Source organism: Protomyctophum parallelum (genome assembly GCF_964188405.1).
Source record: "Protomyctophum parallelum genome assembly, chromosome: 2".
In the NCBI taxonomy this organism is placed as follows: Eukaryota; Metazoa; Chordata; class Actinopteri; order Myctophiformes; family Myctophidae; genus Protomyctophum; species Protomyctophum parallelum.
The window spans coordinates 5,267,087-5,289,586 of record NC_139699.1 but is presented as its reverse complement, the minus strand read 5'-3'; positions in this window follow the sequence as shown (position 1 = coordinate 5,289,586).

Sequence of the window (22,500 nt, the reverse complement as noted above, 5' to 3'; positions counted from 1 at the left end):
TACCCGTAAGTACACGCTCGTCTCACACACCTGCATACACAAAGGTAATCATGCTCATGGACTCATGGACTCAGACATAAACAGAGAGACAGGGAGGGAGGGAGGGAGAGAGAGATAATTAAATAGCCCTACTGTAAGTCCCTTGGTGGGGAGAGGAGCCACAGGCAGATTTGACGTGAATCTCTTCCCTCTGTAAACAGCACTGCATGGTCCTCTGTGCCCGTGTTGCACTTCCATGAATGACTGAGTCCATATCAGTGTGGTTTGATTTGAGGTTTTTACTGGACATCACGGAACTGCAACAAGACAGTTAAACACATAACAAATGATTAAGACACATTCTGTCCAGCTTACATAATCATTCACAATTATATGGCTTCATGGCTTGACAAAAGATATAAACCAAATAAATCCTGAATAACATCACATTAACACAAATTTGGTTAAAACAAAATAACAAACATACATCAAACCAAATATAGTTCTGTTTCCAAAATAGCATAATACTACAGTGAGTTGGAATTATTCCATTAATAACATCAGACACACAGTAGCAGCTTGGGGTCTCTGCTGTCACTAAATTAGCTTTAGCTGATAATCTAAGCTAAGCTAAACTAAGCTAAACTACTAAACTCAGCTGCTAGTCAAAACTGCTAAGCAGAACATTACTACACGGAAACATTGTGGACACTTATATCCCCTGGTTATATAATACTTCATTCATGTGTCTAAATTAACCCACTTTATGATATCTCACCTGCAACAAGACAGTTAAGCAAGTTAAACACAACAATGATTAGCCTGAATCATTCACAGTACAGGATGTATTGTCTTCCTTGTTGACTGCAGGGAGGCAGTGAAGCCTGAAGCCAGTAGCAAAACCTGACTTCCTGAAAGTTCATATAATGGCCTGTTGTGGCGCTGTTTTTGGGCCCAAAAAAACCCATAGCTCCATAGAGGTCCATGTATTTGGGCCCAACTTCACCTAGACTGTATTACCTTAATAAACATGGTCATGAATACTTTCTGCTTCCAGTCACTAGTTTAAAGTGTCATTTCTCATGTCATAATATTATTTTAGGAAAATTATGGTCCCATTTATTAAAAAAAATGAAACATTAGGTCAGATTAGGCATGTTTTTAGAATATGCATCAGGTCTACATTGTTAAAAGCTGGGGAGAAGACAAATACATTACATGCTGAAGCTCCAGAGTGCATCATCAGGCCCCATGCCATGTACACAGGCCTGCTCGTCCCTGTGAATCCTGGGCGGGGGGGCAGGCCGTGATAATGACATCCTCCTGTCCAATTATGCCTGCCAATAGCACTGGTCCATGATGGAGGGGATTAACCCTGTTAGCACTATCGACACAACCCGAGTTTCCCATCAAGACTCAGGACTCTGGTGGACAAAAGTGGTGGTGCTTGGGTGCCAGGTGATTTCAGGCTACATCTAGTTTTAATACGGAAAGATTCAATTTGTTTTGATGGCAATTAAGGGACATACAGTATATCAGTGGTTCTCAACCTGTGGTACGCGTACCACCAGTGGTACTTGAGCCCCCCCCAGGTGGTACGCGGAAAATCTTCCCAAAAGATCAGGGATGCCGTGATCTGATCCACAGATCGGATATCAGGTCGATATCAGCCAAAAAACGTGATCTGGATCAGATCGGACTACAGCTAAAATGACCGATCCCAAGCTTTGCAAGCACTCCACTCCAGTCCATTCCAGTACTCCACTCCAGGCCATTATTCCTCCAGCAGTGTTCATAGACTGCTACAGACACAGTCATATGGACAGTAGCAGACTGTGCAGGCTGCTAGGCTAACCACTAGCCAGCACTGCTGCTCAGAAAGCAGCACTGACAGCCGCTCGCATGGGAGTATTATATATTATAAAACGAAAAAGACAGCCGAGTGCAAAAAAATAAAGGGATGGATTTGCCACCGTGGCAACTACAGCAGCAAAGTTTCAGCCTTAGCTCCATGCAAGCTAATCTTTAGCATTGATTAGCATCAACATCTTAGTAGACGAGAGAGACGGAACAGCGCAACAAGCTGACAGCTGAGCATGACGACATGCTCATGTTCTTAAAATTATATCTCCCCACAGTCCCCAACAGTTTTGTTTGACAAATATGACCGCTGTTTGTCAATACGTGACAGACCATGCTATGATGCTAATAACTGCTTAAGTGCTAACTGCCAACCAATGCTTAAATAGAACGGACATCACTATAGTTACATTGTCACGGACAGACACAGTGCTGTGTAGGACAGTAGGCTATGGTTTTTAAAGTGGGATCAGGGGTCCCCACTCCCAGCCAAATGATAGGTTCCATTTGTACACTAAGAGTTAAATTGACATTGATTTTACAATATAAACAAATAGAAAATAATAATTTGGGGTCCCAGAGATACAAATGGCTGGGTCCTTAATATTAAAATGATGTGAATTGATAGATCCATAAAAACACACAGCTGCTGTATTGGGGCAAATGAGTTTCAAAACCTGTATTCAGAATTAATGTGTATAGCCTACCTATGCTATTGATAAATGTATTAACTCAAAAAACCTGGGGATGCCTGTATGGCTCCTCATTGTAAAGTAGTTAAAGTGCCTGTTTTGTACAGCATGATTTTGGCTGACGTCTGTGAAAAATAAATAAATATTCTTAATTTCTTATTAGGAATATTTTTTTTCTCCTGTGTGAACTGTGCATATATGTATATATTTTCACATAAGTTATAATGGTGGTCATATTGTCATTATCATTTTGATAACAGTAGGTAGGTACCCGAAATCCATCATAAACCCGCCAAAAAAGCATCAATAACCACTAATAGCACGCGCGTGCACGTTTGGCGGTGGTGGTACTTGGAGTGATAGAAAAATCTGAGGTGGTACTTGGTGTAAAAAGGTTGAGAACCACTGCAGTATATGATCACACCAGCAACAATGCTGCTTCAACTTCTACTAGCCTATTACTACTACTACTACTATACTAACAATAATAATAACTTGTGTTTTATAAATTGTGTATTTGTATTTTATATTATTATTATTATTATTATTATTATTATTATTATTATTATTAGCAGAAGTAGTAGTAGTAGTAGTAGCAGTAGTAGTAGCAGTAGCAGTTACTGCAAATATTCACAGACTGCCATATACTTAATCCTCTTCGTTCGAACCATTCCATGTGGAACATAAGGCTGTGACTATCTGCTTCCATCTGGTCCATCCTGTGCAGCTTTACCATCTACAGTTCTGAGGTCAGTTATTCATCTGGTCCATCCTGTGCAGGTTTACCATCTACAGTTCTGAGGTCAGTTATTCATCTGGTCCATCCGGTGCAGCTTTACCATCTACAGTTCTGAGGTCACAGTTATTCGCCTCGTTGTTTTTGGCCTCCCCTGTTTCCTCTTTCCAGGTGGGGTCCATCTCGAGGCAAACTGTAGGAATGCAGTCCTGGTCCACATGTCATAGGCATCGGAGCCGGCTGTGTTTCATTTCCAGCACCACAATAATGCCACAGTTTGTGTTTCTGTACAGGTCCTCCTTTTTTCAGGCCAAAAGATGCAAGGTATCTTCTGCATGGAGACAGCCATTGTCGAGACTGAATCATATAATGTACATTTATGTATATGTACAATTGTTCATATTTTCTCTCCTTGTGTCTTTTTATCCCCTTGCAAATCATTATTGATGTTTATCATGTTACTATGCTGCTGCTGCAATGTGCAAATAAAGGTACATTTTACTGTACAATGTACCTGTACTCAAGATGTAACAACATTAAAGGGATTGTGACATTAAAAAAAAGGTTTTGGAATTGTTCTTGTTTTTTTTAGGTTTTTTAATCTCAATTGCACCCAAAAAACATGAACTTTTAACATTCAGTAGATTTTCTGTGATCTGGGGTTTTCTGGCTCAAACAGGTGCTCTGATTTGCCGGGAGTAAGTGACATCACTTACTGCAAATCCCATATATGTCAATGGGATTTGCCAGCAGATGTCACTGTTTCACTGTGTTGCCTGTTTTCATTGTAGCTCAAAAGGCCCAAAAAACCCCAAAGAAAACTTCAGACCACAGAAAATCCACTGAATGTTCAAAGTTCAGGTTTTTTGGGTGTAATTGAGAAAATTAATTGAAAAAAGAAAAAGAAAAAGAAATGAAAATGAATGTCATAAAACCTTTAAGAACCTTGAGTGGTAGTAGTAGGGGAGAGCCGCCAAGGATGTAACACTTTGCATGTTTCATTTTTTTACTCAGAGATCCGTTTATCTACACATGTAATATTTTCAGGCAACGGACCTACACATGTCTGCTACCATAAACCACTTCAAGTTATTTTTTTGATAAAACAGGTCGGGAGTTATTAAACCGAACGTGGACGCTGTTCCAGTGTTACAATTGCTGCGCATGTCGGATTAATTGTAACGGCATGCATTATAAATGTAACAACGCTAAAAACATCATTAAACATATCGTTTTCAGCTTAAAGCAATTATATTTAATTGAAGCAACTCCTTAGCATTGTTTTCATACCATGGATGTGATAAGAAAATGTATAAAAAATAAGGGAAATATTAAATAGTATCGGGTGTACCAGTTTGGGCTTTCTTTTTTTGTTGGTCAGTTCAGTGGGGAAATACATTGATTAAACAAACGTTTGATTTATTGAGTTGTACAATGTTATACAACCCTACAATAATTTTAGAATACACTACACAATACAATACAATTTTAGAACATATAATATTGGCCAATATGTCAACTGTGTAAATATGACCTATAATGGTATTGAATGGAGCCGGCGTGTGTTACAATTGATCCACTTTTTTTTTTTTTAAGATATTTTTTTGCGGCTTACGCCTTTATTGATTTTTTTTTAAGGGACAGACAGTAGGCTGACAGGAAACGGGAGAGAGATGGGGGGATGACATGCGGTAAAGGCCGTGTCGGGTCCGGGAGTCGAACCCGCGGCACACCGCGACTGGATCACCAGTCCGGTGCCCAGACCGTTACGCTACGGCCTGGGCCAATTGATCCACTTTTGCAAGTTTTCTTTGCCGTTGCTTACAGACCAGAATGAACGTGCATTCCGTCTAAACACGATGCAAACTAATGAAGAACATAAGCATGAAGACATCCATGTGGATTTTTATTCACCAACATCAAAGAAAAAAATTGTAGCACACATATACTCCAGGTGTAATTTTTTTGCTTTTTGAGAAAAATCCGTTTTTCGCCAATAGCTCCCCGTGGGATGAAGGTAAACACTTCAAACTTCCTGGGCACGTAGAGTACGTTGCTGTACACATACTGACGCAATGGCGTCATGGTGGCGTTGACCAATCAAGAGATAACGTCCATGTTACAACCGTGAAGCGTTACAACCTTGGCGGCTCTCCCCTACTAATAGGGGTATATATAGTATAGTAGTGGTTCTAGTAGTAGGCTAACGATCATCATATTGTGTTTCATCATGTTTACTACTGATGATGATGATGATGATGATGATGATGATGATGATGATGATATAGTATACTATTATCATCATCATGCTTTTTCACTTGGGTCTTATACAGTACATTATATTCGAATATCAACCCTTGTTCTCTCATGTGAGACACATTATTTGCGTTCATCAATATTAATGTTATAACGTTAAAAAAAAAAAGGCCAACCTCACAATCTGCAAATACAATGTCTGGTCTTATCAATTTATAACACAGACCGGCCTAAACTGTCAGAAAAATCTCAAGTCACACTTAAATGATCTCAATACCTACTATTAAGATGGGGCCGACATAACACGGCCGCCTTCCAATAATTGTACATGAAGATATGGTAAAGCCACGGTCCAGCCATGAATATTTCATGGATTCCGACACAAAGAGCATGTTAAAAGGATCAAAGGGAGAACCGGGAGAGGAAACCTGCACGAGAAACACCCAAACAATATGCACGAATCCCGACAGTATAGGTCACATGCAAAGAGACCGGGGTCACACTGAAATTGTCCATCAGTCAGACAAGCAGAACTGATTTGGATGCTAAATAATGGTTCAGATATTCAGAAATTCCATATATATGCGAAAGGCTTCAGTGCACCCTGGATGTGGCCTATCAGAGACCAGCACACTCCCTCATGCAGACCCTAGCCTCTCTCTGCCTCTGAGCCTGGGACTGGCACACACACACACACACACACACACACACACACACACACATTGTGCGCGTGCACACACACTTAAAACGGGCATATTTTCATTATGAACATATTGTTTTGTAACAATTTCAGTATACCACCTATTATGCATTTTACTGTAATCGCTTGCCTGCCCACTTTCAACTTCTGCTACATACTGTACATGTATAAACAATAACATACATACATACATAAGACACATGAACACATTCTGTTTATTCCTCCCACATATGGTTATGCTTCCTGCCACACCCTGTGTGTGTGTGTGTCTGCAAGAGAGAGAGAGTGTGTGTGTGTGTGTGTGTGTGTGTGTGTGTGTGTGTGTGTGTGTGTGTGTGTGTGTGTGTGTGTGTGTGTGTGTGTGTGTGTGTGTGTGTGTGTGTGTGCGTGCGTGCGTGCGTGCGTGCGTGCGTGCGTGCGTGCGTGCGTGCGTGTGCACTTGTGTGTGTATAAAAAAAGAGGAATAGAGGAAGCGTTGATAGTACTCTTTGTACTCCTGTGTTGTAAACAGAAGCCTTTAAGTCTAGATGTCCATCTGGCTGCAAATTTGTTGTCAGCTTTTATGCTAATTGAAAGTGCGGGAAATTAAGAAAAAACAATGCCTATTGTTGCCGCAACATTTCCCTCGTTCCCTTTTTGCCTGTGTACTTCAAAAGAATATAATCAATGCAAACTGTATACAAGACAGTGTCTTTAAAGAGCGAACACGGTGGCAGAATTACATTGTGATCTTCCCTTCATTCAAAGGCGTGTCGTGTTGTGATTGTCATATGCCATTCGCCATTGAAATGTGTGTTTTCATTTTTTCTTATTCCATATTTCTCATCTGATTGAATGTCAAACATCTCTTATTGAGGCAGCCAAATCCATCTGACGGGTTCTCTCTTCCTTGCCAACAACCCTACTCAAATGGAAATGGGGCGTGTGGCAACGCCGCGCTTATTAACATAATAAAGGAATTCGCCTTACAAAAACCTCAACATCTGCTGGGTTTGAGGGAGCAATGGAGAACATTTCTTTGAATCCAATTTGATGGATCTGATGGCCCTCAGACAGTCATTCACACCGTAGTGTCTCGGGAGAGCGCGATAATAGGAACAACATGGGATTAATCTGAACACTCTGATTCCGACAAGGGAAAATATGCATGGGCATACATACCAGGAAGCTCTTCTACACACATTAGTTTGAGGCAAAGGGCCATTTTTTCCTCCAGTTTCATTGGAGCGAATGATATAGCCGTGCATAGGAAACTATCAACAGATATCTTAATATCTTAAGATATTTTAATAATCTTAAAGGCGCAGTGAAATGAAAAAGACGTTTTTCACACTTTTAGACCATATCCGTGGTCATCATATGGGCATAACTAACAATGGATGCCAAAACAATGTGAAAATTCTCATTTCTGTGTGTTTTTATATCAAAGGTCCATAAAAACGATTGCATTATTTATTTATTAAAACGAAAACGTGCTGCGTGATGACGTGTAGAGATACACATCGATAAAAGCCAATAACAATGAAGCTCACCCGTTTAATTCCCCATATTTGCGCATCCGTCCATCACAGCTGCTACTGATTACAGAATACTTTTTATTTCCATTCAAGATAACATCCAGACAGTGTATTACTCGGTTTCAACTTAATCATCACGCTAAAATATGTATCTGAAAACATTATAGGGTAGAAATAAGCCACGTAACAGTAAACTGGTACAGCTGGCCGACCATCTGATTTATAAACAAACACATACCACGCTGTTGCGCATAGCATAGCTAACGTCCCTATAGCTACCGTCCCATCGCCTGAAGGGATGCGACGCTCTGATTGGTTCAGAAACTTCAGACCGGTGTTTCATGTTGAAACACCATTTTCATGTTGTTCACCATTTCCGTTTCACTGCGCCTTTAAGATATCAACAGTTATCAATCGCTGATTGCTATTGAATTTTGTTGACAATCAGTGACCGACACACTGCAACAGTACGTTTTAACAGCGTTATCGCCCGAAAAGATGAATAATTTTTTATCTTTTCGGGCTCCGCCCACTTTTCGACCATCTGTTCACCTGCTATCGCCGGTATAGTCGCCGGGTCCCATAGACAAATAATGCACTTCCGGAACGTTTGTCTGGCTGTCGCCCGCCATTAAAACATACTGTCAGGGCTAACCTACATTTTAACAGCGGGAGACCTTATAGAGACCAACGGCGAGCTCGCTTGAATTCCATTGGCTATCGCCCACTATCGCCGGGCGACGTCGCCCCAAAAGATGAATTATTTGTATATTTTCGGCCGACGTTCCTCCGCCCCCTTTTCGATCATTGCCTGTTCGCCTGCTATCGCCTCTATCGCCAGTAGTTGCCGGGTCCCATTGATAATTAAAACGTAGTGTCAGAAGAGAGCTGGCCAGATCGGGATCGTCTCCCCAGGTCAACGAACTTGGCCGATTGTTTTGCATGACTTGGAAGTATAGTGAAAGTTGACTTTGGAAAAGTTATTAATAATCTACACATCATTGTTGTTTGTGGGGTTGGACTTTCTGGGGGGGATGGGGGTTAAAATATTTCCCTCTCTGGTCATTCAATTTGGTCATGTTTTATTTTATTTTATTTGAGCTCAGACTGAATTAAATGCATGCATTTCCTTTTGGGAAATGTAGACTGGTATGTTATGCTAATAATATTTGATAATATCACAATTGAATAAATAATACATTGAATCAACAAACTCGTAAGTCGTAATGGGTCTACTACCGTAACCATAAATAATACTTCCATGGCATATGGCATATACAGTGTACATTATGTATAGTGTCCCTTTAATAGGTTGGAAATCATTGATGTTTCAGACTCAAGACGTGCAGATCGGCTTTGTGCTGAACTACAGCTTTTACAGCTTACAATTATAGGCCATCAGTTTTTATGCTGCCTGCAAGTTTACAGTTTAGAGCAATGCCATATTTCCATCATTTCATATTTAAAATCATAGCTCATCATGTTTAATTCTGGGGGAAAGGTGTGTCCCTTTGATGCAGTATTTCATAGTAGCTTGAAGACTTGACAGACGGCCCAAATCAAAGTGAATCTCTGTGAATTGTGGGACGACGTGGGCATAATTCTGTCCAAAACGCGGTTCATGTAAGCATGACCTGAACGGTGTGATGGACAGCCCACTGCTGGTGATCTGACCTCCAAGACAAAGGTTTAATAATAAATACTCACCGACTGAATTAAAAGAAAGGAGAGTCCCCACTGCATTTTTAATGTAAATGCGTTTCTGCATGTCATTTAAAATATATGAGTGTGGGGGGAACATCTTCGTGGTCTGGGAGCCTCCATTTCTGTATTTGAGGGGGGGGGGGGGGGGGAGGGCAAGGGGCTCTGCAAGGCCAGTTAGGCCAAAGGACACAAAGGGCTCCTAGTGACCATGATCCACACGATGGCTATTGTGCTCTTACGGCATCCTCCAGGGGTGGGAAACCCCACCATGTGAGCTAACATTTTATTAATATAGTCTTAATATAGTTATATATATATATAATATATAGTTATATATATATATAATATAGTTTTGTTCCCTGAACAAGGCAGGCGCACAAGAGGACTCCGATGCTTGCTGCAGCCACTTGCTCGGGTAGTAGCTCCGTGGACGGGCGTATATGCGCTTCGCGAAATAGTTTATCACATTAATTAAAACGAGCGCTTATACCTCCTCTATCTCAGTAAATCACAAGCCGAGTCTACAGTCCCTATCTTAGGAAACAAATTATCGGACGTCTTTCATCTCTGCAGAATCGAAATGTAGGTCATAAACCCGGACATAAAAGAAACAAAAACGTAACTCCTGCCTTTTGCCTTAGCAGAGCTTTGTAGAGTGGCACTGGATGCTGTTTCAACTTTAAAAGGCTGACCATTCTGCAACAAATAAGCCTTTGAATCTGTGGCTGCAGATTAGCCTGCTGGCCAGAGGCTTAAATCACTCCAGGAGAGAGATGGCCCCGTGTTTGACTGTGTGATTTACTCCTCAGCTCAGGCCCTTTCCATGAGAGGAACATTACTGATGGGAACTAAGATGAGATTGCCAGTGAGCAGGGAGGAGGGGGGGAGGAATTAGGGCCCATCCCTGAATGGGTTTGGGGGTAATGTGGAGTCTATCACATTAACCTGACGGGGTCTCCCTTAATAGGGTCCAGGGCTTAAACTGATATATCAATTTCCTTCCATGCGGACAAACTTCAAAGCCCAGCGCTCATTCTTGCCCCCGGTGCCTGGCCCTCCATCAATCTCCGGCCACAGTGGGCATCGTCACCTCCAGCCTCAGACAGGCCGGGATAAAAGCAGCCAATCAGTGGCTCTGTCTGAACTGTCCAATTGTTGTCAGCCTAGAAGATGGGACTGTATGTCCAGTCACAGGTGGGTGCTTCGCTGATGGCTCCCGTGGCTCGCACATTAGTTAGTCTCTCAGAAGGAACGCTCACCCAAAGTAGGTATGTATATGCAACAAGACGTAAATGATGAGAAATGATCTCTTCTCTCTATACTGGTGTCCAGTGAATAGGTGATCTCTACACCAACATGTCTTCATTTGGGTGCCATGGCATTGGCTGTGATGTCACTGCACTGGTGCTGAATTGTCGTGAAGAGTTTGATTGATTGAATACTTTATTAACAGTTTGCAAAGAAAGCACGGAGGTACAGTTTCAAACTAGAAAAAGTGCCCTTCTGGGCACAGGTCTCCACCAGGTTATCCACAGATCCGTGCAGTTAGAGGTAAAATCACTTTTCGGCCAGTTATAGCGCCACCTTGAGGTTGAGTGGTTATTGTTCATGTGGCATTTTGTCCTCTGCCTAGTGGGAATGTGGGTGCACAATTTCACGGAAATCACGCGATGTGTTCATGATTTGCAGCATTTTGTTTGAAACTGAGCACTCCTGTGAACTTTGGAAGCCAATCTTAACCAATCAGGATGGAGTGTGAGAAATCTGAAAGACCAGTTTGGTTGAATGGCTCTAGAGAGACTGTGTACCAAGTTGCGTGATGTTTGGACAAAATCTGTAGGTGTGCTGTGCAAAAACTTGTTTTGCACAAAGGGCCTCCTGGTGGCGCTATAACAGGCCGTTCTGGAAGGTTTGGGGCAGAGGTTCATCGTTGGCATCCAGGGAGTGTGTGTGCAAAATTTGGCATCGACCGGGTTAACGGTGGCCGAGATTAGCTGCTAATGGACACACACACACACACACACACACACGGACACACGGACGGACGGAGTGCAAAACATACTCTCTCCCCATGCCTTCGGCCTGGTGGAGACAATAAGAGGATGCTAAAAGGATAGAACGTTTTATGGCTTGTTTCCATTGGTATGGGGCATTTATATAGAGCCTTTATCCAAGGCAATTTACAGAGATGTTGCATTACATTCACACATTCACACACACATTCATACACCGATGGCGGAGGAAACCATGATGCACCAACGTGCTCATCAGGAGCAATTAGGGGTTCTTGCTTAAGGACACTCCGACTCTGGGGAGCCCGGGTTCGAACTATGAACCTTCTGGTTCCAAGTGGCTGCTCTATCCCTGAGACACAGCCGGGGTCGAAAGCAGGACAATTCCAAGGGGTGGCAAGGGCCCTCAAAGGTCAACATGTTTTATACGTAGATTTTGTTTAAGATGACTATTGTCAAACAATATCATAGTCACATTTCTGAAAATAGCAGATCTACAAGCTCACAACTCACCCTGATGCGACTCACTTGTACATACATTGGTACATATTTGTTGTGTCGAAGTATAAGTCATTCAACATTGCTGAAAATGAGGGTAATCTCTGTGATCTTCGAGTTGAAATAAAGTTTGAATGTAGGTGTTTAAGTGGTGCAGCATTAATGCCAGAATTCAGTATGGCTGCCCTGAGTCACTGTCTGTGATTCAGTCTTCTGGACCAATCAAAATCTGTGTTGGAAAAAGTGCGACAAAGTGAAGCAACATGTTATGTTGTTTTGAACATGAGGGTCAATCAAACACCAGACTTGTGTTTGATTCAGTTTCAGTATCGCAGAATGATTATAATTATGATCACACCGCTGACAAACATTTCTCCATCTGTGTGCGCGCCACTGTCACAGTAATTATCCCTGTCACGGCAACTGTGTAATTTAGCAGCACAAATGACTGCATTTCCTTGGCTCAGTCACAGTGGGTGACAGATACTAGCGGCTGCATGACTGAAAGCATGGCGGCTCACCGTCAACTTCATCTGTGTTGTTTGTACTGTATATAGAGAAGTGCTTCTCAAAGACCCACGGACCCCTATCTGAAAAGCCTTCTGGGATCGCCGGACAATGTTTCATTTCAAAATACTCAAGGTTTTCCAAACATTTTAGATTTTTTTTTTTTTTTTTTTAGATTTTTTTTTTGCGGCTTACGCCTTTTTATTGATTTTTTTTTTGAAGGGACAGACAGTAGGCTGACAGGAAACGGGAGAGAGATGGGGGGATGACATGCAGTAAAGGCCGTGTCGGGCTCGGGAGTCGAACCCGCGGCACACTGCGACTGGATTACCAGTCCGGTGCCCAGACCGTTACGCCACGGCCTGGGCCAGATTTCTTTAGTTACTTTCCACAACTGATATTATCCCCCCCAGTACAACAGAGACGTTGAGTAACTGCTGTCTTGTTCGCAGACTCCTCCTGTTCCTCTGAAACGGAATCAAACAGCCTCCCTGGCAGAGCAAGCCCTGCGGGGATCTGATGTCACTTCCACTGTAACACCTCGTGATGACTGACGCATGGCGTTCGTTCCACACGGGGCCGACGAACCAAAGCACAACTAATATAAACACGCACGTCTTTCGTCTTCTTATTGCTAACGTTTTCCAACTTTTTTTCACGCCAACTTGTTTTGTCAAAACAATTCCCGGAGAAATTAGACGACAACGATACTTGAAGTGAAAACCCGGAGCCTGGATCTGCCACAACAAACTTAATCGGACTGGAGTGTGTGGGTGTGTGTGTGTGTGTGTGTGTGTGTGTGTGTGTGTGTGTGTGTGTGTGTGTGTGTGTGTGTGTGTGTGTGTGTGTGTGTGTGTGTGTGTGTGTGTGTGTGTGTGCGTGTGCGTGTGTATGATCTTACACAGAGAGACATTGCACAGTAAGTGGTTCTCAAAGTGAGGTTCCGGGGACCATCAGGGCCCAGAAAAAGTAGGCTAACAACTTTAAACCTAATACTATGCTATATAAGAAATATTAGAAGATAAAAATATCTTTACAAACATTTTAACAACACAAACCTTGTACTGTATGTAGGTGCTCACAAGACAAAATATGTTCGGATGCGTGTCCATGGGCCAAATACAGATTAATTTGGTGCATCCCTGACACAATTAAAGCCGGTGTCTCAGAGGTATTAAGAGTCTCACAAAGCACACGGAAGGAAGAGGGGGACTTAACATTTGAAGGAGCAGAATTAGGTGAGATTACAGCAGAAGAGATGATGGGGGGAAAAGTCCATATTTGTCATAATATACAGCACTTCTCAGCCTCCGCCTCCTGATCAGAGGGAGCATTTAGAACAAAGAACAAAGACAGCACAATATTTTGGGAAGAAAGGGACAGGGGAGGGGAGAAGAGGACAGGGTGGTGTGTGCATGTATGCCGGTGCACTTCAGTGTAAGAGTTGCAGTGAGTTAAAAGTGAGCGGGGAGGTGCGGCGCGCAGATCAGCGGTGGCGTAGTAGGGCTACGGTTTGCAGTGCATACAGCAAGCAGAGATCTGTGAATACAGATCAGGGAGAGATGTGAGGGAATTTTACAGCAGGTATTGTCTGTCACTCACCCCGTCTGTCTGTGTGATCACTGCCTCCACCGCGTCCGTTTCATCTCTCTCTCTCTCTACACACACAGATACAGACACGCACGCACACGCACGCGCACGCACGTGCACTCCTCCCCCAACAGCAGCAGGGGGAGACCTGGTGCTGGGGCGTGCCCTTGCCAAAAAGTGACAGGTGTTCCGATAGGAGATCCAAAAATCAAAGGACTATTATTCCTATTATACGTTATGATACCCTGCTTATGTCTGGCTTTGTATAAATTACTGACATCCGGATATGGCTGTGAATACAGCGACAAGCACAAATGTAGCTGGGGAGGGGGGTGGGGGTTGGGGTTGGGGGGGAAGAAACATTTCAGCCATGAGATGAAATTTTAAACATCTCTGACTGAGGTGGGTGCATGTACACAGCGTTTAGAAAGTGATGTTTATTTTCATACATTTTCATCACAATGGGGAGAAGTAGTTTGCCAGCCGTGTGTGCATAGCCTGGAGGCCTTTAACACACAGTGTGTGTGCAGTGCCTGCAGTGAACATAAACACACATTTTACACAAATAACACGCAGCGTTGTCTGCACACACTACGTCAAATCACTTTCATTCTCTTCTCTCATTTGCCTGGCATTATCGCTGCCTGTGTAGCACGCTGCTGGATTTCTGCATAACACTGTCTGTGCTGTCTTCCATGTAAAAGCCAATGTATGGACGACGGGGACGGCCTGCAGATTGACATCAACAGTGAGATCACCCCGACAAAGGGAGAGGGTTTTCTGGCATGTGATCCCGACACAGCCCAATCTGCCTAAACAAGTGTTTCGCCCTTTTTTGCACGGGAGTGTCAGCGTTGATTTCTGGCGTGGGGAGAGCAAAACACACATAAAGCTGCCCAACTGTTCAATCGTTGCGCTCGACTAAATAGGAGCGGGCCCCGCGGTCTCAATCAGCTAAGTGCAGCAGGCAGCTGCTGTGTGGCGGATGGAGTGTGTCGTTAATTCTGTAAATATAGTCGGGCTTCCCTCGTGTGTCTGAGAATCACCCACCCAGGCCACATTTAGGCCAGATGAGCGGCAGCCACCGCCGTCTGCTAAATTGGACCAAATTCGCCAGCGGGCTCAACAGAGCAGCGAGGACATTCAAATAATGTAAGTAACTGCACAAGGATTTAGATTTTTCTATGGAAACGAGACAGGCCGAGATAATCTCTGTCCTCACTACAAGGTATTAAGCAGTGCAAAGAAAAGTGCAACAGCGTTTTCGACAAACGCAGGTGATTGTTGGCCGTCCGTGTTCCAGTCATAACCCCATTTTTATCCTAACCAAACACACACAATAAAAAGTATGTCGCGGTGCTTTTCAGAGGCGGCCCCGGCATTTCAAACTGATGGTTTAGCACTTGCATTGTTCTTTCAAGTTGGGACTAGGCGAGGCAACAAGGTTCAGGCTCCTCTTTTATGGACTATCAATTATCTTTTCCTGACACATTATTTGCAGAGCCGGAGGAGAATAGGGTGCACCACGGTCAGTGGTTCGCCACAAAGGCTGCTGGGAGCTGGCGAGGGCAGCGTGCGTGGGCGACGCATCCATCCCGAGGAACCCGCCAGGGCCTCTTTGTGCACGGAGGACCGCCACAGCGCTAAGGGGGTCAGTGACTGAATGGCAACAACAAACCGGCAACAAATTCACAGGCAAAAAACAAACACACAGCGGCAATGAGCTGACATTACTGTCGCTGAGATTAGACAGATAGTCAGGCATGATCACACAGAGGCTTGATGCGATGTTGAACGACTGCCATGTTCCCAACAGAATGGCTTTACATTCAGCTTTAACTTTCTAAACCACTTAAAGGCCTCATTTTAAAGGCACAATATATATTATAATCCCACGAGTTTCAGCCTGTTGAAGTAGAAGGTCTCGGTGTTCAACAGGGACAACTTGAAATGAAAAAGAATAATACCTATGGTCTCTTCAGAAGAATAAAATATTGGAGTACTCGACTGGGTCCAGTGTTAATTTCGTTGACTAAAATGGCCAAGCGATAAGCGGACTTGGCAACACTGGCTTCAATGAAGGATATAGGTATCATCTGCTATGACTTGCTAAAAGAGCGTCCACAATGCCCTAGATATTGTTCTCATTCAAACCACTGTTCCTCACTTTACATTTCTTACCCACAGCTCATATTTTCCCCAGACGGCCATCTTCCTGGTATGAGACTGTACCCCCACTCCCCCCCCAGCGACCGCAGCCACCCCCCCCCCCCCCCCCCCCCCCCCCCCCCCTCTGTTCCCTCTGATGCCAGCCACAGCTCCAGCTGTTGGGGGGGGAAATTAAATAACCTGAGGATTGAGCTACTTTAGAAACTCCAATTAACATATTTGCCTCTTGAGGAAAACGTTGCCTGGAGTTGAATGGGCGGGTAATTTTACGCATGAATTTTTCCACCCCTTAATTCTCTGCGTTTTGAATAATCCCAAGAAGTATTAGGTTTTTTTTTTAACAGAACGGGCGGGCCGTCCGGCAATGTGGGCTATAGCCTATATGCCGTACTGCTGCACAGAGGTGTAGTTATACAATTTTGGACACGTGCACATGTGTGTTCTCGAAACAGATTAAATGTACCTGCAGTATATGTATTTTTGTGTTTGTGTTAAATATCATGCTCTAACTCATCTTTAATCAGCACATTATATGGGCTTCACTGTTCCAGTCAGTCCCAGAGTCTGACACAAGCTTACAGAGACAAACCATCCCTGTGGTGAACACTCAGCGCTGATGTCACAGGCACACAAACATTACATTATGGTTGTCGTTGCATTTCCACGGCAGCAATGTTGACCACAGCAATGTGGGAGAATCCAAGATTCCAATTTCGGTGGAGACTTTCAAAGTGGCAACATTTAATTTACCTCTGTATTCTTTTCCTTAACGATCCATGCAGATCCTTAACGATTCCATCTTAACAGTCCGATTCCTCAGCGGTTCTCTTTAACGATTCCTTTATTATTGAAAAACACAAATTGAATCATACATACAGTATTACATACATATTATGGTTCTGAAAGTAAAGTGCAGAGGCCCTGCAAATGGACCCTTACAGGTCTTTAACTCTGAGAGTTATGGCGGTGCTTGAAATTAACACGTTTGAGAACCACCGCTATTGTAAGTGTACTGTTCTCAGGGTGTCGTCCGTGACACAAATCAACAGCCAGCCAAACTCAGTTCAATAAAAGTCAGGATTCATCTCAGTTTGCATTTATTGAGATGCCGGTGGTAAACTTTCATAAACAACGAGTGAAACTGTAAAAATAGAAAACATAAAATAAACAATCAGCTCAATAAAATAACATAAGATAACCTAAGCACATGCTAGGCTAAGCATGCAGTAGTTTGCAATTAAATTAACACTCTACCTCACATAATTTAAGGCAAACAATCAATCATTAAACATATTAAGCATCCCATGTAATAAAACAAAACAACTCTCAGATTAAGTTTACAAAACATGAGTCAAGGCAATTGTACACAAACAAATTTACAAGAGATGGTTTCATGCCAAAAACAAAGAATGACAGTAGCAGCTTCTGTGTGTGTGTGTTTGCTCCTAGGCTGCTGGAGAACAACTGACTTCTGCTGTCCTGCACACCTGAAATTACTGAACCTCAATTGGCTCCTGATTACACATCAAAGCTAGGCTAAATGCACACACATTAGGGAGGTGTCAAACCTATCTAATAAACTGAATAACTGGGACAGCACAGTAAGTGTATAGCAGATGTGAAGTAAACATACCACCTCTGATAAAACCCGGAAAATGGTTCCAAATGTGATGGAACCGATTCGGGTTCCTCAATGTTGGATCCAGTTCCGGATCCCGAGCCTAGCTTTCCCCAGACTAAATTTGTTTAAAATCCCGGCCACAAACAAAGATCAAAGTGCCGTGAAGTCGTGAAGACCCTTATTGCTTCTCATTAGTGTGTAACTTAGATGCGGTCTGACAGGTCCGGCAGTTGCTGTGGTCAGCTGCCGAAGTCGCCATGCAGCCTTGAGTTACACTGCGGAGGACTGGCTGTCCAAACACAGAACAGAAGTGACCCGGCCCTGCTGATACTTAGTCTAGTGTAGGGTGAACAACACCTTACACATATACACAATACCCAACTCTAAAACAGAAGGGACATTGGGTCTCTCCATTGGCTCTGTCTGACATCTACTAGTTCATATCATTAAGCCTCCACAAGCTCCCTCTCTCGTTGAGATCGTGCCACTGGAGCCATTAAAGGCAATGTTGTAATTAAAGTTGGAAAAAACAAAGCCTTTTTTCCCCATGGGTCTTTGATTTCTCGCTCAACCTCCCCTCTGTCTCTCTCTCCCCTCATCTTTTCTTCTCTCACTTTTTTCCCTCCCCCTCCCCTCTCTCTCTATCTCTCTCTCCCCTCATCTTTTCTTCTCTCACTTTTTTCCCTCCCCCTCCCCTCTCTCTCTCTCTCTCTCTCTACCCTCATCTTTTTTTCTCTCACTTTTTTCCCTCCCCCTCCTCCCCTACCATCTCTCTCACTTTCTCTTAGAGAGAGAGAGAGAGATAGAGAGTTGACACATAAAAATAATAAATTCTCATAGGCTTGCATGGATGGCGGTGGCTGGTATAGGGATGGACGCTGGCCCTCAGCCTAATTAGAAACCTAAATACTTGTAGTAATGCCTAACCCCCGGGAATACAACTGCCATATCTCTTACACATGTGATGTGGAAGCGAAGGACCCCGGCATGCCACTGTGATGTGGAAGGACCCCGGCATGCCACTGTGATGTGGAAGGACCCCGGCATGCCACTGGGGTGTCTCGCTGAAATACCCCCGTGCCCGTGTTTCCTTTTTTTCTTATACTCCCCCCTTTCTGCACAGCTGTCCAACGCAGACGCATGCACTTAAGACAGGCTCGCTTTCATGGTTAAAATAGAAATTTGTGTCCTAAGTGCTGCAACACAGCCCAATGCTAAATATTTAAGTCCCACGGGTGCTAATTATGGTTGAGTACTACTGGCAACACGGATTCCCCCCTTTTTTCACTCCACATAACAACTGTAAAAGCAATTTAAGCATTTTTTCAATTAATTAAACACACAGTCCTCCAGTAGCCTCTTGTCATTTTGCCCTCCAGGACCACGGCTAATTTGTGTGTAGAATAGAAAAAAGGAAGAGTGTGTGTGTGTGTGTGTGTGTGTGTGTGTGTGTGTGTGTGTGTGTGTGTGTGTGTGTGTGTGTGTGTGTGTGTGTGTGTGTGTGTGTGTGTGTGTGTGTGTGTGTGTGTGTGTGTGTGTGCGGGCGGGGCGGCTTGAGGGAGGCGGGGGATATTTTCATTGTTGCAAAGTGACCTTACATTGAAATTATCAGAGGACCAAGACAAATCGTGTGTGTGTGTGTGTGTGTGTGTGTGTGTGTGTGTGTGTGTGTGTGTGTGTGTGTGTGTGTGTGTGTGTGTGTGTGTGTGTGTGTGTGTGTGTGTGTGTGTGTGTGTGTGTGTGTGTGTGTGTGTGTGTGTGTGTGTGTGTGTGTGTGTGCGTGCGTGCGTGTCTGTAGTCTTGAGAGTTATGAACCCATATCAGATGACGGTTACCATGAGCAACCAGCCCCCATTGTGTTATCAAAGCGGTGGGAGATAGTCTGGCTGTGAAGCTAATCCCAGATGTATTTTTAGTCACAACTGACTGATGAAGTGAAATTACTACATCAGTGATAAAATTGAGCTCTCTGAAAAGCCTTTACAATATCTTGCGGCAAACCGAAAGAGAGAGAGAGAGAGAGAGAGAGAGTTCTTTAAGCTATACTGTAAGGTTAAATGAACTTGTACAACACTTGTGAAGTGTCACGGCAATATGCCAGAGATGACTACTAGAGAAATTAAGATAACGACACATTATACTTCTAAAATAAGCCGAAATGATCTATCTCTCTTTAAAAGTTATATGGGATTACGTTGCGTGGCGGCCCGGTCTAGTGCTTAAAATACAAAAATAACTATACTCAATATCTTGTATATTCATTAAAATGTTAAAACGTTCACGATGTTGGAATTAGACGCACACTTTTTCACAAAAGACTAAAAACCATATAATATGATATGGAAACAATGGCCTGTATCTGGGATAAGTCTCCATGCACCAGACAGTCCATCTCCTCAGTGCAGTCTTTGACATTGTGTGTATGTGTCTCCACTTGCACCTGCAGCGTAAGTTCGTGTGGGGTGGCGGCGGGTGGGGAGTGTAGTTTAGTATAGTGCTGGTGAGGGTAGTATACTGTGTATGCGCTGCCCTGGTGGTATAGGGCCCTGTCTGCCCTGGTATAGGGCCCTGTCTGCCCTGGTATAGGGCCCTGTCTGCCCTGGTGGTATAGGGCCCTGTCTGCCCTGGTATAGGGCCCTGTCTGCCCTGGTATAGGGCCCTGTCTGCCCTGGTGGTATAGGGCCCTGTCTGCCCTGGTATAGGGCCCTGTCTGCCCTGGTATAGGGCCCTGTCTGCCCTGGTATAGGGCCCTGTCTGCCCTGGTATAGGGCCCTGTCTGCTCTGGTATAGGGCCCTGTCTGCCCTGGTATAGGGCCCTGTCTGCCCTGGTGGTATAGGGCCCTGTCTGCCCTGGTGGTATAGGGCCCTGTCTGCCCTGGTATAGGGCCCTGTCTGCTCTGGTATAGGGCCCTGTCTGCCCTGGTATAGGGCCCTGTCTGCCCTGGTATAGGGCCCTGTCTGCCCTGGTGGTATAGGGCCCTGTCTGCCCTGGTATAGGGCCCTGTCTGCCCTGGTATAGGGCCCTGTCTGCTCTGGTATAGGGCCCTGTCTGCCCTGGTATAGGGCCCTGTCTGCCCTGGTATAGGGCCCTGTCTGCCCTGGTGGTATAGGGCCCTGTCTGCCCTGGTATAGGGCCCTGTCTGCCCTGGTATAGGGCCCTGTCTGCCCTGGTGGTATAGGGCCCTGTCTGCCCTGGTATAGGGCCCTGTCTGCCCTGGTATAGGGCCCTGTCTGCCCTGGTGGTATAGGGCCCTGTCTGCCCTGGTATAGGGCCCTGTCTGCCCTGGTGGTATAGGGCCCTGTCTGCTCTGGTATAGGGCCCTGTCTGCCCTGGTGGTATAGGGCCCTGTCTGCCCTGGTATAGGGCCCTGTCTGCCCTGGTATAGGGCCCTGTCTGCGCTGGTATAGGGCCCTGTCTGCCCTGGTATAGGGCCCTGTCTGCCCGGTTGGTTTAGGGCCCTGTCTGCCCTGGTATAGGGCCCTGTCTGCCCTGGTGGTATAGGGCCCTGTCTGCTCTGGTATAGGGCCCTGTCTGCCCTGGTGGTATAGGGCCCTGTCTGCCCTGGTATAGGGCCCTGTCTGCGCTGGTATAGGGCCCTGTCTGCGCTGGTATAGGGCCCTGTCTGCCCTGGTATAGGGCCCTGTCTGCCCTGGTGGTATAGGGCCCTGTCTGCTCTGGTATAGGGCCCTGTCTGCCCTGGTATAGGGCCCTGTCTGCCCTGGTATAGGGCCCTGTCTGCCCTGGTATAGGGCCCTGTCTGCCCTGGTGGTATAGGGCCCTGTCTGCCCTGGTGGTATAGGGCCCTGTCTGCCCTGGTATAGGGCCCTGTCTGCCCTGGTATAGGGCCCTGTCTGCCCTGGTATAGGGCCCTGTCTGCCACTGCATGGGGTTCAGAGGTATAGGGCCCTGTCTGCAGGTATAGGGCCCTGTCTGCCCTGGTATAGGGCCCTGTCTGCCCTGGTATAGGGCCCTGTCTGCCCTGGAATAGGGCCCTGTCTGCCCTGGTGGTATAGGGCCCTGTCTGCCCTGGTATAGGGCCCTGTCTGCCCTGGTATAGGGCCCTGTCTGCCCTGGTATAGGGCCCTGTCTGCCCTGGTATAGGGCCCTGTCTGCCCTGGTATAGGGCCCTGTCTGCCCTGGTATAGGGCCCTGTCTGCCACTGCATGGGGTTCAGAGGCAGTCCTGTGACATCCAGCCAATAGTCAAACCCTATACTGCTTGCCAAGGCCTCGCTGTCGCTTCTCGCCCTCAAGGCGTCTTACTGGTAGTTCTTCTTCTTCTTCTTCTTCTTCTTCTTCTTATTGCTGCTCAAACCAGATTTTGAACTCTGAGGAGAGTGTGAGCACGTGTGTGTGCACGTGCGTGCATGCGTCTGTGTGTATGTGTGTGTGTGTGTGTAGGCTACTGGCTTGCTCACTCCTCGGTCCCACGCAGTCAATAAGTCTATTTCTGATCTCCGGATGGCTAAGGTTTCAAAGCTGCCTTGTTAAATGGGCTCCCACCAAGCCGGAAGCACACCGAAAAAAATCCTCAGTCCTCTCTTTCCTCCTCTCTCTCTCTCTCTCTATCTCTCTCCCTGTCAACCTCTCATTTTCCTCATCTAAATCAGTGGTTCTCAACGTGGGGTCTGGGGACCCCCAGGGGTCCTAGAGGTGATT